Genomic DNA, 15,931 nt, shown 5'->3' with positions numbered 1-15,931 from the left:
CCCGTGAGCACCTCCCAGGATTTCCAGGCCTATGTGCTGCAGGGAGCAGCCCGGCTAGTCGTGGATCTCCTGAGCTTGTTCATAGCAGCTCCATCTGCCCCTGGGCTTGCAGCTACTTGGGAAGGAACTGACATATGACAGGAGCATGAAGAAGTGCAGGAAAGGTGGGAATACAGGTATCTGGAGCCCTGCAGGTTCCTGGGGGGCTGGCTGGGTGGTCATCAGGGTAACTTCTCAATTTTCTCTATCTCCCTCCCAGCTATGCTAGAGGAGAGTAGAGCTGGGCTCATCTGCCCGCAGCCAGTGATGGGGTTTGGCAGGCACTGCTGTGCTGATTATGGCCAGAATGTGGCTTTGAAAGGCTCCTGTGCAGTCAGGGAGGTTGGGAAGGGCTTTGCTGGTAAAAGAAAGAGGAGAAAACCTTCCAGGGGCTGCCACCACGGTGGGGGTTTCAGCCCTGCCCTGTGCTGGGGCTTAGGGGTGCTGGTTTGGGTTGGGGTAGCACCTCTGCACCCACTGCTCCTTGCTGGTTGCTCCTGAGCTGTCTCTGGCCAGCACAAACCTAGCTTCATCCCTGTAGATTTGCCCTGTGCTACCCTGTCACATGGATGGCCTGTGGGTGATCCCTGGGAGGATGCTCCAACCAAACCACGGAGCTTGTTACCGTGAGCCTGTAGAAGTTGTCGGTGTATGTGTGGTAAGGTCACACTTGGCTGGAAGGAGTTAATTTTCTGCTCTGTCCTTCCTTCCCATTCCCATCACCCAGTCTCTCCCTTGTGCTGGGGTGGGCTTTTCCCTGTGCCTGGTGTTGGCCCTGCTTAGAGCCAAATCCCTCAAATCCCACAGGGCATGTTTTCCCTACAAACCCAGCACTGTGGCCGTGCCCACAGTGATCGATGGGCCTCTGCCAAGCCAAGCAGGGCTGTGGTTTGGCAGGCACAGAGACCCCTCAGCCAATCGATGCACCAAGGAAATCCCTGGCTCACACAAGAGCTGACTGGCATCACCTCCCCCCAGCCCCTCTCCCCTAACCAGGGGCTCTTCCATGGGCACCAGAGCAGGGTGAAACCCCAAAAGCCTTTTTTTTCCTTACTGGAGAGCCCCAGGTTGCTCACGTGGTGCAACATTCCCTCCCCAGAGCCAGGAAAAGCTGTTCAGATCCATCAAATATTTAGGCTTTGTGTTTGTGGGAGGGCAAAAGGAAAGATGTGACTCATGCCAGAGCTGCACCTGCTGCTGATGGAGAGAGCGGCGGTGCTTTCCCTGTGGGATCCCCTTGTTGGCTGGGAAAAACCCTGCTTCCTCAGGGGTGCTGGGCAAAGGGGATGAAAATCAACAGGTTTTTTTTAATTTATCCAAGTTTTCCATGGGCACCAGCATTCCAGGAGACATCCCAGTGTATACAGCTGGTGTTTTTGCCCCAAGTGTTGCCCCTTCCTCCCTTTTCATGCCAAACTTGCCCAGACCCCATGTGAGGAAGTCTGTTCCCTTTGTGTGGCTCACACTGTGTCTCCTGGGGAGGATGAGTCCAGAGGGATGTGTTTACCCAGCTCAGGGCAAACATCCTAGTTTTTGACTGAACAGTCCAAAATGTAACATGGGATGTTTTCCCCACACCTGGACTATCTCAAGGTAAGGTAAAGTGCATCCACAGTTCCTGGCATGATGTAGGAGCTCATGGATAAAGCACTCCATGGGCTGCCTGGATTTCCCTTCCACAGCTTTAAGCCTTGTGCCTTGGTCCCCTTGGACTCCTGAGCTGATTCCCATGCCCCCAGGATGGGGAGGCTGAGCCAGCTCAAGGAAGGAAGTGGTTCTTGCTCCCAGGCTGGTGCTCTGGGAGTACAGTGGGTTAATACAACCCTGCTGCCTAATCGAAGCCCAAAGCTGTAAACCCCCACCCTGGGGGAACATCATTGCAGATCTGGATGTAAAATATTCAAGGGCTGAGCTTTAATGATATTTATCTTTGTTTGGGAAGGAGACAGCATAACTCCTGGCTAATGATATTACCCCAGGCTCGTTCTGTCTCTTCTCCAGCACAGCAGGATGCCACTGTCGCAGACAGCCCTGTGTGTCCCTGCTTGTCCCTGTGCAGTGTGGGCAGCCTTGGCCATGAACACCCAGCTTGGAGTTCCTAGATAGTTGTAGTCATGGAGAAAGATCCTTTTTCTGGGAATGCAGCCTACCTTGACCAGCTCCTCGGGGACAACAGCCATCTGCCCCATTAAAGAGATATATAGCAGGTCTCTTCTCCAGCCCACCAGCATTGCAGGGTCTCTGCATTCCCTTGAACGTACCAGATTTGGGGTTGTGCATCCCTGGGTTGCAGGAGCACGTCCCTCAGACAATGGAGATGTCAGGGCTGCTGGTCAGCTCCTGCTGAGTGTTCCTTATGTTGCTGGGCTTGTTTTCCAGCGCTTGTGGAGGCAACAGCAAACCCACCGAGGTGTACAATGACTAATGAATGCACATCTGGCACGGGGATTGTGCCGTGGAGGGGGAAGCTGTGCACTAGCTCTCTGCTCCCCTGAGCCCTCCTCAGGGAGCAGGCAGGCTTGGGAGGCTGTGGCCATATGCTTTGGGATGGGGATGAGAGGGATGAAGGTGTGGTGAGACACTGTAACCAGCTCTATGCATGATCTTACCCTCCAAGCAGAAACACAGGAGGGCTGAGGGGTGCTCTGACTGACTCCCAAACTCCTTCCCGTGTCCCCATTTACAACCCAGTAGCCCTAATGTTGGGTACACGAGGCAACTAGAGAGCTCCAAATCTGCGAGGAGCAGGCTGAATGCTGGCTGGGATGGAATATTGCACTGTCAGGCTTTTTCTGATTGATATAGCAGCCCTGGGCTCTGCTGAAAATGAAAATAAAAGCAAGATCTAGCGTAGAACGAAATAAATCCTCCTGCCAGCAGCTGCAGGTTCAGCTCCTGAGCATCCTCCAGCATCAGCGTTTTGGGCTGGTGGAAATGCTGGCCTGAACAGGAAGGAAATGATGGATGTGCTGGAGTGAAGGGGTGTGAGGTGCAACAAGGCAAGGGCACCCAGGAGGGCTCCAGCACGCTCTGCAGCGTGGCTGTGGCTGTGTAAGCACACACATGGAAGTCCTGGGGGTTCTGCATGTGAAGATATTGTGAAAGAAGGACCTAAACGAGGATTCTCTGTGTCATTTTGTTCATCCTAAGGAATGAAGTCTCAGTGTGCAGAAGTGAAGTCCAGGGGCTTAGATTTTTTTTTTTTTTTTACAACAGAGGGAAACCAGAATAAAGTAAAAGTATTTATGGTTCTGCTGTAAAACTGGTCAGTGAAATCCTTTTTAGTGCTGGGAAGATGGAATTTCATAAAACCCACACGAACTTCCTGGACTGATACAGGTTTAGCCGCAATATTTTTACAATCTTTAAAGTCAATTGTACATGTGAGTACTGCAATGTCTGAGGGCTGCAGAGGGTGAGAATCTGGCAGGTTAATGACCCCTGTGTTGCCAGGGTACCTGTGTACCTGGGGCTTGGGCAGGCTCAGCTGTGTGTGGTGCTCTGGCAGCAGCAGATCCCGAGATGCCAGCGAGGCAGGATGCTTTGCAGGTGCTTTGTGTTTCCCTTGCCCCAAAAGAAACTGAAATAAGAACTTGAAAAGTATTGTGTATCAAACTGCTGCTTGATTTGCTGGTAGTGTTAACCTCAAACACTCCAAACATGCCAGCTGAGCCTCCCAAACCATGTGTTTTATTTAAAACCCCACCGACTGAAAAGCAAAACTTTGGGTTTATTTTCCCTGTAACAGAGCATCTGGTGCTCCTGTTTCCAAGCTTTTCTGAGCCACCACAAAGCGGGAATCCCACCTTTTCTGTTCTGTTTGGTCACCCATGCGTTGCTTTAAAGAATAATGAAACAACAATAGGAAAGACAGCTTGAGGGGGGAAAAATGAGACCAGCACTGGAATCAGGCGAGCTGATAACCTGCTCGCTGGAGCGATGCTGTTTCACATTTGCTTTGCTGTGATCTCCTGCAGCACCCGCCTGCTTTGGGCCAGAGCCACGGGGGGTGATGGAGGAGTGTGATCTGGATCTGGGCAATCTCAGCTCTGTGTTAGCCTAGTGACTCCTTAATCCCAAAGAAAGTCTTTTCCATGTCCATCCATGGGAATGGCGAAATGTCAGTTCCTGAATTAGCTGTAACAATGCTTCCCATGGCCCTGGCAGCACTTGCTGAGGGGAGAAGTGGCTCTCCCTGCATCCTGGGCTGTCATCATCTCCTCTCATCCTGTCCAGAGCAGCCCAGGAAATTACTTTCTCACTTCTCTTGGCCTCCTCCTCCTCCTCTGTGCTCACCTGGCTGTCTCTAATTCCCATCCCTCCAGCAGCTCTGAAGCCCAGCTAAGAGGAAAATGCATCTTTACTACCCTCCACAGAAATGCTCCGCGTGCTTGCTTTCCTCCCTCGATGCTTCTCCATATTTGCCAGCCCCCTGATGTGCTGGAGTGGATAACGTGGATTTCGTTATTGTCAGGGGAACAGGGAGGCTCCCCCCAGCCTGGGCTGTGTGTGGGTGTCCCTGTGTGCCACACAACCCTTCATCCCACAGCCGGCAGGCGCTTGGATCCTGCGGCACGGAGGGTAAGTGCTGTGACGGGATCCACTTATCTCGCCTTTGCATTTCATAATTCATCCTGCCCTTTTGCTAAGGGCACAGAGCCGTTTGCATCCCAACCAGCCTTTATTTCCTCCCGGCTCAGCTCTGCTGCTGGATCCCAGGGAGAAATCAGCGGATCGGGCTTCTGGCACCAGCACTGAGGAGCTCCGAGGGTTGGGCTGGAAGAACAGAGAGAGAATCCATGGGCAATGGGATGCCCTGACGGACAGCAAGGGTGACAGAGGAGAAGGTGAGTGGTGTTTTCTGCCCAGATTTAAAGCTTGCTCTACAGGGAGGAAAAGTATTGATGGTGTCTGTTACTTAGAAACAGGGAAACTGAGGTACGGGAAGGTTTGACAGCCTCGCCGTAGTGGAGGTTCTGCATTAATCCCACCAACCCTGCAATGCCTTGCCATGGCTCCTGTGCCCCATAGAGACTGAAATCAGAGAGAAACAGGCAAACACATGTTCTCCTGGCACAGTAATGTTGATGCTCACAGCGGTCAGCTCGTGGTGCAAGGCATGAGATTCAATTATCGTTATCGTAGCTCGCAGCAGTGAGCGGCTCGCCACTTCCAAAGGCAGTGCCAGCTGCAAACTGTACTTTCTCCAGCTTAAACTCCTGGTTCGGAGCTCCAAAGCTTTCCAGCAGCTGGAAACACTTACTGGGGGCAGCACCTTTTATGTATGTGTGCCTCCCCCGTGCCAGCATGTGCTCGGGGCCATGCAGTGATGGGCTGAGCTTGCGGCAGAGCCGGCAGCTCTGCCGGCCTCGCGCTGGTGTCTGCTAACAAAGATGTGATTTACAGGGAGTCATTGGAGAAGGGGTCGTCCTATTTGAAAAATGGTGGATAGGCTTGACATCCCCACCCCTGGCCCTGGCTCATACCTCTGGTAGGGGCGTGAGGGGTTTTACTCCTGGCTGTTTGCAGGGCCAGAGGTGTGTGGGTACCTGGACATAGTGAATGGATCAAGCCAGAGCCTCTGGACACCCAGCGTGAGGCCGAGACAGTGTTGACAGCAGGGGACTCTGAGGGGTGCTCGGGAAGTGCAGGAGTGGTTTAGGGATGCTTGGGGTGCTGCAGGACCTGGCTTTGGTGGTACCCTGGAGATACCAGAGAGTTCAGGGGTGCTGCCACTGTGTTCTCCCGCGGGAGAGGATTGGACTCCGTGTTTTGAGAGGGTGTTCCCCCTCTTTCCCCCACCGTGGGGCCGGGGGCGGTGCTGGGGGCGGCAGCTCCGGCCCTAGCAAACTCCTCCCCCGCGGCCGGACTCGTCTGGGCGCTCCCGCTCCGCCGCTCCCGTGATTATTCCTCTTCCTATTATTTATTATTACCGCTGTTATTACTGCCCTTCCCCTCCTCCTCTTCCTCCTCCGGTCCGCCCCCGCCCCGCCAGCCGCCGCCGCCGCGCTCCGGACCCGCCGCCCGCTCCTGCCCGGCCCGGGCACCCAGGTACGGCTCGGGCATCCCACCACCCGCCTCCCCTGCTCCGCGGCTCTCCGGGGGGATCGGGGCCAGGGAAAGGCTCTCGGATGGATTGGGGCTGCGGTGGGGAAGGGGGGGATCCCGGGCTGCTTGGGGCGCCGAGCGCGACCGGCTGGGATGCTCGGGGGCGATGGTCCCAGCATCGCCCAGCTCCCAGCATCATCCTGCTCCCTGCATCCCGGAGCTGCGTCGAGCCCCTGCACCGCAGCTTCGTCCGGGCGAAGCTCCGGGTTTGTGGTGCCCTGCAAGGTCCTGACTCATTTTCTCAGGGTTGTGTGGTTCGGCTTCGCGCTGCGCTGGGTTTGTTCAGTCCCCGTGAACTCTTCCCGCGGCTCGGGTGGGTAGGACGGAGTTTTCCGTCTCTAAACCTACTTCTTTGCAGCCATTTGAAGTTTTGAAAGTCCCAAACCTGGGGCTCAGCCTCCTGCTCCCTCTCTGGGAGCCCAAAGCTTTGCCATTTAGCAAGGACATGACGGCCCATCAAATCCCCAACCTCGCTACCAAAGTTCTCCACAGAAATGGTGGCTGCCTTTGCTGAAGTGGAAGAAATCAAATCCTTTTGTTTATTCCAAAGGATCTCTGTTTTATCTCTCACCGGGCTGCGGTAATTAAAGGAGACCTGTGCTCAAGCTATTCGCCTGGCTTTTGTTTTCTCCTAAGGTTATCCTGGAGGATTTTATTCCCTCCAAAAGGGCATGTGGAAACATTTAGTGTTTTCAGCTGAATTTCATTTGTGTACTATTGATTGTCTCTCCACCAGAGAGATTTTCTAAGGGGCAGTGGAATATTCCACCCTGATCGAGGCTTGTGTTTCTGGGGCATTTTTTTCCCCTCTCCCAGCCTTGTCCTTCGCTTGCCTAAACCATGGAGTTCCTCCACGATGCTGTTTGAAGGTACTGGGTGTACTGGGGCTGCTGGTTGGCATTTGGTGTTGTCCCTGCAGGATCTGAAGGGTTCTAACCTGGACTTTGCCAGGGTGGAGGATAAAAAGCTTTTCCTAGGAAGGGCTTTTTCACCTGTTGAAAAGCCAAGAGGGAAAAAGCATCCACTGGGATGTGAAATCCTCATCTGTCTCTTCCCAAAGTGCTGGATTTCAGCCTGGCCATAGGCCTGAGGACAGCCAGCTCCAGAGCTCTGCTTAGGAGAGGCAGCCTGGCCCAGCACTGCTGCAGCACAAAAGACCCTTTCCAGGGTGAAAATCAGGTGTGAAGGATTTTTCCACCTGGCAGACCTTCCTCTCTGGAGAAAGGCAGAGCATCCTCCGACCATTTGAGGGGTATTTTGGGTGCATGGACCAACAGGAGAGACAGAAAGCTCTGTGTGTCTGCTGGGGAGCATTAGGACAGGGCTTTTAGAGGAGCTCAGCTCCCAGCTGGAGCAGGATCACCCACTTTAGCCATGGGCATGAACAGGAACACAAGAGCTGCTCCCATTTCAGGGAGCTGCTCTGTGGTCATGACTCAAATCCAATAGCCCCCAGGGCAAGCAGCAAACAGAAATAAGGTCAGGCTGTGGTGTTCCCGTTGTTCCCTACCCCAGCTGCCTCCCCCTTCTCCCTCTCCAGCCTCCATCCCCACTGCCCCCCATCCCTCCTGGCATCTCTGCCTGCCTGACTTTCCCCGTTGCTCCTTTCCCACCAGGATGAAATATTTATTGTGGCTCCGTTACCCTTGTTTTCTTGAAAGCGTGTTTCACACCTCATTTGTGGGAAACATTTAGAGGCTTCACGTTGGGTTTTCTTTTCCTTCTTGCTGGGCATGTGTGTTGGTGTGTGTGTGTGACCACCCTGGCGGCCCCGCTCCTGCCTGATCCGACAGTGTGAGATGGAGCATCCTGAGTGATGGATGAGTCTGTGTCCCTGCTGTGTGATAAATTACGAGAAAAAAAAAATAGCTGGTCTGAAATCCAGCAAAGAGTTTAGCTCTGCTGAGTCGACCCATCTGTACCCGGTTACAGTGTGCCTCCTCTCTCCAGCTGGGATGCAGTGGGTGAAAGGAGTGTGACTAGCCCTGTAAAACAACTGCAGGTGAGCTTTTCCCGTGGCTTTATGGAAAAGTCAGTTGTTGACCTGATCCTGCAGTGACTCTGCTTGGATTTACTCCAAACAGCAGGGTTGGGGTCGGGTGCTGTGCCCCTGCATTGGCCCATAGCAGTGTGTGGCTCCAGCTTTCCCTGGTCTGTGCTGCCGTGGGGCTGTGGTCGGGATCCTGGTGGATGGGCCAACTCTGACAGATGAATTGCTGGTGGCTTGGAAAGCAGAGCTGTGGCTGGGGAGCCCTGTCTATCCCACGGGTGTCTGTCCCCAGGTGGGCTGTCCTCCCACAGCACATGGTCAGGATTGTTGTAGGTGTCAACTGTGCAGCGGGAAAGGGGACCCGTGGCTTTCCCATCTCTACATGGGGCAGCTTTCTGGGAGGAGAGAGCCGTGGTCAAATACAATGGATTCATTCTGGCTGTGTGGGTGAGAAGTGCAGGATGGGCTTCCCAGTGTGTATCCTGGCAATGGGGATACCTGGGTGTCAGAGCAGCTGTAAGCTGCTGTCCTCACAGGTGACGTGGCTGTCACTGGATCTGAATCTGACCAGAAAGGGTGAGGTACACGGACTCAGTAGCTGAGAGTGGTGTCAGTAGCAAGGGTTTCCCTGGATTGCCAGTGGTGGGGTTTGGGCTGTTTTCCCTCCAAGCTGGATTTTAGCATGACCACTTGGTTCTCCCCCATCCTTTGGGGATGTCCTTGGGACAGGAGGAGCAGCTCATCCCTTCCCTGTGCGATGTCCAGCTCTCTACTGGGGTGATCTGTGGTTGCTGCTGTGCAAATCCCACCCTGCTCTCATTATGGGGCCCTTAAAAGACATGGGGAGTTACAAACACATGTGTCTCTAAGGCTGGGAGATGATCACCCCCTGAAATAGCTGCTGTCCAGAAGCCCTGAAGATGGGCATCCAAGCTCCGGGCAGGTTGCGTCTCCTCGCTGGAGCAAAGGGATAAGCAGCTGGTGGCAGCTGTCGTGTCGGGCAGACAGAGGCAAATGAAGAGACAGAGACTTTTCTGGGTTGTTTTTGGATCCCAACCACGAAGCCAGGCTGCTCCAGAGCCAGCAGCTGGTCCCGCTGTCTGGCCCCACCAAAAAGAGACAGTCTGTCTGCCTCGCGCTTTCGGGGAGGCTCCGAGAGCCCTCCCGACTGTAGTACTGGTGCACGTGGGAGGCTGCTCTCTCTGTTTTGCTGCCTGAATGCAATTAGGCTTTAATGAGTCATTAAAATAAATCTCTGTTTCTACTCCAAGCGAACATGCTGGGGGGATGCTGACAGTTGGAGCAGCAGGTCTTGCATCATGCGAAGGAAGAGGCTGCGCTTCCCTGCGCCCTCTTCCCCAGGGCTGGGCCATGGCACCCTCCATCTCCCTTTCTCTTGGAAAAAAAGGATGTTTCCCAAGCACTATACAGGTTTGCAGCTACTGTGGAAGTGGGATTGAACTCTAACCAGCCCTAGGGTTGTTGTTTTTGTTGGAGAGGCAGTGGTAGTCCGAGGGTTGTCTGTTCCCTGGTACTGAAGGGCACCTACCTGGCTGAAAGCGGGCAGAGATGTATCCAGCCCCACTTTTCAGCTCCTAGTTTGTTAGAGATGCTGATGGTTGTGTCCTGTTGAACCCATATCTGGATCTGGTGGGCAGATGGAGGAGATCTCAGCTGGCCCCATGGCTGAGGGAGAAGAATATGAGGCAAGCACTGAAATATGAAGGGGAAAGTGCGGTGCGTCACTGACACACATCCATGTAGTTTTCCTGGTTCTAAATGGGATTTAAAGAGAGCTCATGGTCCAAAAGAAATGACGTGGCCCCTCTCCTCGTGAGTAGACACAAGGCTAATCTCCCTTCACTCCTTTTAACTGGTAAACAGTGCAATTACGCCTAATGATGTCTTTGCTAATTGAATCCCTCCATAGCCGCTGTTTCACCGACAGAGGAGGGAGGGCAGACCCTGGCGGGACGTGGGGGAACATCCCCTGCAGGTCCCTGAGGAGCAGCATCCCTCAAACAAGCAGTCGCCGTCTCAGCCTCCAGCCCTCAGGCCGCGGGAGGGCAAGGGTTAAACCCAGGGGTGAGCCAGGGAATTTATTTTGTGTTTTATTTTAGCAAAACAAATAAACTGGGTGACGTGGAGGCGCGGCGGATCCGCCCCGGCACGGCGGCCGGCGTGGCCCCTGTGCCGTGTCAGGGGCGGCTGCAGCTGATGGGATTACAGAGGTTCCGTCCTCATCCAGAGCTTTTCCCCTGGGCTTTGCCTCTGGGAGAAGAGCTCGCTGCTACACGGAAAGGTTGTGCACAACTTTTGTTTCCTACACCAGGCTGGGAGGAAGTGGGATGAGGAGGGTAGGAACTAGGAAACTGGGGAAAGAATTTTCATGGGAGTGATGGAAATGAGGTGGAAAGGATGAGATGGCACTGATGTCCAGGGCAAGGAAGGAGATAATGAACTGGAGCCTCGGAGAAGTTGTCCTGGGGATTGTTTCACAGAAATCTGGTGGGAAACTGGATTAATGAAAAGAATCTTTAGTGGGAAACTCTCTGCTGTGGTCGGTTGGATCTTGTTGGGGATGCTCTGCGGGGGTACTCTGGACTGTGTGGCACAATGCTTCTGCTAGGATTGATCCTCCTCTTCCACTGTGTGCCTGGGATGAAGTTGCATTTGGTGTCACTGAGTCCCCCACTGGAGAGCAGTGCCTGCACCTTCTCGTAACAGAGCAGAGAGAAAATCAAACCGGAGAGATCAGATATCTGTGGAGTGTGTTCGCAGCCCCCAGGGAAAGGAGGGGTTCTACTAAGATCTCGATCTCCTTGCCCTGATGGCAAGAGTCTGCTGGTGTGAGGAGTTGAAGGTTTCATTTGGAGCAATGAGGGTGCTGGAGGGGCCTGCCTGGGGCTGGGAATGAACAGCAGAGCATCCTCGGAGGGAGGCTGGCTCCGTTTTGCTCCTGGGGAGAGTCTCCAGGCTTGGGGGATCAGTAGGATCCTGATCCATTACCTGAGGGTGTGGAATGGCTGGAGGCTGAGAGCTGTCAAAGAGGTTCCTGCTGCAGTGTTTTGCTTTGCTGGTGCTATCTCTCTTTTTCGTGGGCAAGTACTGGGAATGCTGGCTGATGCCTGTGCTGTGTTGGTGCTTTACCAGGGATTAAATCAGTCATGGGACACCTACAGCAGTGCTGTGTTAAAGCACCAAGGGTGACATCAGGGTGGAAGCAAATAACCCTCCCTGCTCCTTTCTGAGCTCACAAGGATCTTGTGCTGGATGTTGAAAGCACCCAGGCACCACTGTGACAGGGACGACATGAGGTGCAGATAAGACCCAAGTCCTTGCTCTCCAGGCCTGTGTCCTCAAGGGATCCATGGTATGGCAGGATCCAGCCAGGGCTCTGACTTTCCACTGGCTGTGGCCACAGACAGGTCCCAAACCTTTAGCACAGGTGTGTGGGAAAAATTCTCTGGCTTTTTGGCAAGGGTCAGTCTCACCTGGGGCACACCCAGCATTCTAGCTCGCTAGAGCCTCGCTCCACTCCCAGCACGGACACTGCTGCTGCAGCTGCTCATCCTGGGGGATATGTGGGTGCTGGGAGAGATGGTGCCTGTGGCAGGGACACTGGCCAGGTGTTGGCTGGCTCCAGAGAGCCCGAGGGGATCTGACGTGCGGGATAATCTCAAAAGCCCTTCTCTGTGTGACTTGGCTTGATGCCGCCCGTTTTGTCCCTGGTTATTTTGGGACCACAGCGGAGCGGCTCCCCGGCACACATTCCTGGCTTTTGCCGGGAGCTGGCCCGGGAGGAACCCTGGGCACAGCGGCAGGACATGAGCCATGTGGATCAGGCTGAGGATATTCCCATCTGCATCCCACTGCGGGCTGCCCGCGTCTGACACCTTCCCTGTGTCCGGGGCTGCACATCACCCTTGCCGGGACTGCACCCACCCACCGCGGCTCCCGAACTGGGCTGAGCAAACACAGCGGGTAGGAGATGCCTGGGGGTATGAGGAGGGAGATGTCATTCTCCCGGGTTTTAAGCCACTCGGCAAAGAGCAGGGGCTGCAAAGGAGATGTAATTATGATCCAGGTGTAGCCCTGGCTGAGTCACGGGCTTTGCTGTATGTGTGTGCTGGGGGGGACAGGATGGGGGTGATGGTCCTGTCCTGTCCCTCTGTCGTACACATGGCTGCAGTTAATCCATGCAGGCAGGCGAGACGGGCTGAATAGTCGCTTAAGGAGATAAAGGGCAGATGAGACGCCCAAGTAACGAGATACTGGGATAATCCGCACCCGAGACGTCCCAGGCTGCAAAGCCACCCTTCCTCCAAAAGTCTGAGAAGTGCCAGGAGGTCTCCCTGGGAGAGGGATGCGGATGTGCCAGCTGGGGCTGGGGCTTCATGCACCTGGACAGAGATAGAGGGGGATGCTCGGTCCTACGGCAGGGCAGTTCTCCCAGGCTCTAGCACGGCAGGATGAGGCCTGGCATGGGAGACAGCGAACCTGGATTGGCAAGAAGGTGTTTTTTGGCAGTTTAACAGCAAGAGAGGGGATCTTCTGGGCTCAGTGGGTCGGGAGCACAGCGTTAGCAGGAGGAGCACAGGCCTTCATGCCCACTCAGGAGCTGGGGGCTGGCTGGTGGCTTCCACCATTGAAGGGGTTTGATTTTTGTTAACTGTAATTCATATCTTGCATTTTCCACAGAGCTTCTGCAAGAAAAGAGCTGGTTTCAGATCCTTGTTGGTTATTTTGTCTTTCCCATGCCTTGTCCGGGAGGAGGTGGTGGGAGCCTCCAGGAGCCGGTGTGGATGATGGAGGGAAAGGCAGAGCAGGCTTGCAGGCAGGTCATGGATTTTCTGTTTTGATGACTGACTGCGAATTGCTGGAGCCTCAGGCAGGGGATGGTCACCTCTGTGACCTGGCTGTCCTTGTGGTGGCCAGGAGCAGGGTGTTGGCTGCAGCAAAACTGCTGGGAAAACCCCACGTGGTTTAAGGGACCAAAGGCATCACAGCAGGAAAAAGCCTCAGGGAGGAAATGAGTTGCCCCTTTCTGCTGGGAAAAACCTTATTTGGAGTTCTCTGCAGCAGACTGAAATTGAAGTTTTCCCAGCTGCCGCTGTGATTTTTGTCCACAGGCTGCTCCAGACTCCAATATAACTCTTGCAGAACCGACAGCAGGTTCACCTGATTCATTAATTAGAAGTTTTAAGGCTTCACAGTGACCCAGGGGTTTGGGACTGGGGCAAGAAGCCCAGGAGCAAGCCTAGGACCAGAGAGGGGCTGCTGGGGGGCTGCCAGCTGGGTGCCACCCCCTGCATCCTCTTGCATCCCACGTTGCCATCACTCTTTGGGTAAAATTTCATCTGGCTTGACTCCTTTTGGGGGGTGGTATCTCCTTGTTTCTGCTCCCCCGCAGCTTGGCTTGTCCCCTTATGCAGCGCAGAACACCTGACATGCAATGAGTTTACATGAGCTCAGCATTCCCTGTGCACCCTTCCTGCACCATGGCTGGGGGTTTGCAGGCGTGGGTTGATCCCCCCGAATCCCTCTGGGTTGAGGCCGTGCAGGGGCAGGTCGCAGCTGCCCGGGAGCTGCCCTGTTGTTTGCTGCCATAGTCTGTTTTGAAAAGGCAGCCCCTGCTGCTGTTTGTTTCCAATTAGGCCCTGGGAGATGATTCTGGTGAGGCAGCGGCCGGGCTAATTTACCAGGCAGACATTTCATTGAATTATCCCGTGAGCTGCAGAGCAAAACCAGGAGAGCAGAGCCCAGGCTGGGGCAGGACTTGTGGCAGGGTTCGGCATGATGCTCATCGTGAATAACCGTGCTCTGCCCCATCCTGAGCCTGCTCCTGAGCTCTGGTGGGAGGGTTTGACCCTTGGCAGGTGACAGGGACGAGCTCAGGGCTGGTGGGACGCACAGGGTGAGGAAGGACAGGGGTGTCTCAGCTGGGCTGAGAGTGCTGGCGGCTGGCAAAAGCCTCGCCATCGACTTGCAAACCGTGCAAATGTGCTATGGACGTCATTGAAGGGGAATAAATATAGAAGGCTGAGATGCCACTCGTTCCCAGAGTCACTTTTCAGGCCGTAACTTTGCGCTGCGAGGCAACATCAATTAAAGAAAATGTATCTCTGCAGCAAGCAGTTCTGCACGCCTGCCCGGAGCAGTTCGATACGGCCACGGACCCTCCCTCCACCCTCTCCCGACCCTGCTGGGAACAGCATGACACCGCTGCCGAGATCTCAGAGCACTACCCGAGAGGCAGGGAGGGAGGCAGCCCTGTTCCTATAAATCCTGATTTTTTCAGTGATGGTTTGTGTGCCAGAGGGTCCCCACGACCACCCTTGGGTTGTCCCCTCTCCTGAGCTGGCCAGGAGAGGGTGAGCAGTGAGTGTCAAGGCATCTGCTCAGCTTGGGACATGTGAATGTTTAAATGACTCTCAGCTTCCTTTTTAAGCCAGAAGGAGAAATGGGACTGTGGCCCAGGGCGTTGAGCTTGTGCAATCCCCCTGGGATGATTCTGCATCCCGTCCTCCTGTGGGAGCAGGAGCTGCAGGGCTCAGTTTGGCTCATAGTACAGCCCAGGCTTTTATGGGATCCATGAAAATGTACAGCCTTTTGTTGGGATGGAGTGGTGGGGCTGTGTGGAGGTGAGGCAGTGGAGCCCAAAATGCTCCTTTCCCAGCAGCTTGGGATGTGTTTGGGGAGGGTGGATGAAAAATGGACGTGGGCTGATCCCCAGTGGCAGGGATGTGGCTTCTGGAGCTGTTGTGGAAAGGCTGCTGTAGTTGTCCTTCACCTTTCTGGGCTTATTTAGCTTATAATTCCCAAGACCCCAATTACTTCTGAGACTGGGGCTCTTGCTCCTTCCCTGGGAGGTGTTACGTTCCCTTATGCATCCCTGCAGGAGAGAGCAGAAGGTTAGAGAAGGCTATTTGATAGGCACAAATTATTTTATAAGCACAGACTGGGTAGAAAATTAACTACTGGGCTCCTGGTGGGGCAGGGTTTGGAGGGGAGGAGAAGAGGAGGGGAGGAAACTTTCTCTTCCCTGAAAGCATTCCCTCCAAAGAGATGAGGAAGGGCAGCACTTCTCTTCTGGTTCATTGTCATTTTTGCCTTTCTCTAGCATTCAGTATTTTAATAAGGAAGAGTCTGGCTTCTGAGTGGGGCAGGTGAAATGCTGATCCTGGCAATGCCAGGAACAGGAATGCTGGAGATGGGGTGTATGGAAATCCAGCCATTCTCGAGGAAGCACCAGTTGGCCACTCAGCTCTCAGAGGTGACCAAAGGGTCCCCAAGGCCGGTCCCTCCCTGCCCAGGGTCATTCTCCGAGGCCACCTGCTCGCTACAAACTTCAGGCTAATTGGGTGCTGCTCTCCAAGCTCTAAATCAAATCACAGCTCCCACGAAATGAAGTTTTCTGGATGTGAACGACCGCCTGCATCATCCATCACCACCCTGCTCACAGCGTGTCCCTCCTGGGGTCATCGAAGGTCAATGACCTTTTCCAGCCACCCACTGTCACCTTTTCCCTGTTAAGGAAGGCACCTGGGGAGGTGTCACCCCCCTCAGTGGCTCCCTGTGTGTCCCCCTACGCTCCTGGCAGCGTTTCAGGGTGTGGTTTGGTAACAAGGGAGCAGGAGCCGAACGTGTTGGTCTCTATTATTAGCTCTGCGCCGGGTCTCCTGATGGATGGAGATATTAGCTGGGTTATGGGCCTATTGATTTATCCGGGTTTGTTTTTTTTTTTTTCCTTTGTTTCGTGTGCAAGAGCAGCTTGAGGAGGAAATCCAATGC

The sequence above is a fragment of the Chiroxiphia lanceolata genome, chromosome 9 (assembly GCF_009829145.1).
Source record: "Chiroxiphia lanceolata isolate bChiLan1 chromosome 9, bChiLan1.pri, whole genome shotgun sequence".
Taxonomy (NCBI): domain Eukaryota; kingdom Metazoa; phylum Chordata; class Aves; order Passeriformes; family Pipridae; genus Chiroxiphia; species Chiroxiphia lanceolata.
The sequence above is the reverse complement of the archived record's forward strand: the minus strand, read 5'-3'. Positions refer to the sequence as shown.